The following is a 271-nucleotide window of genomic DNA, read 5'->3' on the forward strand; positions in this document are numbered from 1 at the left end:
CCTATAAATATTTTTGTCTTTCATTTTGTGTCCTATAAATATTTTTGAGTCCTATATTTTTTAATAATAATAAAAAAAAATAAAAAAAAATAAAAATAAAATAAAAATAAAAATAAAATAAAATGCATTCATTCAGTCTTATTAAATTCAGCTTTTTACAAAAAAAAAAAAATAATAATAATAAAAAAAAAATTTAAAAAAATAATAATAATAAAAAAAAAAAAAAAAAAAAATGCATTCATTCAGTCTTATTAATTTCAGCTATTTACAA

This window comes from Rosa rugosa, chromosome 2 (genome assembly GCF_958449725.1).
Source record: "Rosa rugosa chromosome 2, drRosRugo1.1, whole genome shotgun sequence".
NCBI classification, from domain to species: Eukaryota; Viridiplantae; Streptophyta; class Magnoliopsida; order Rosales; family Rosaceae; genus Rosa; species Rosa rugosa.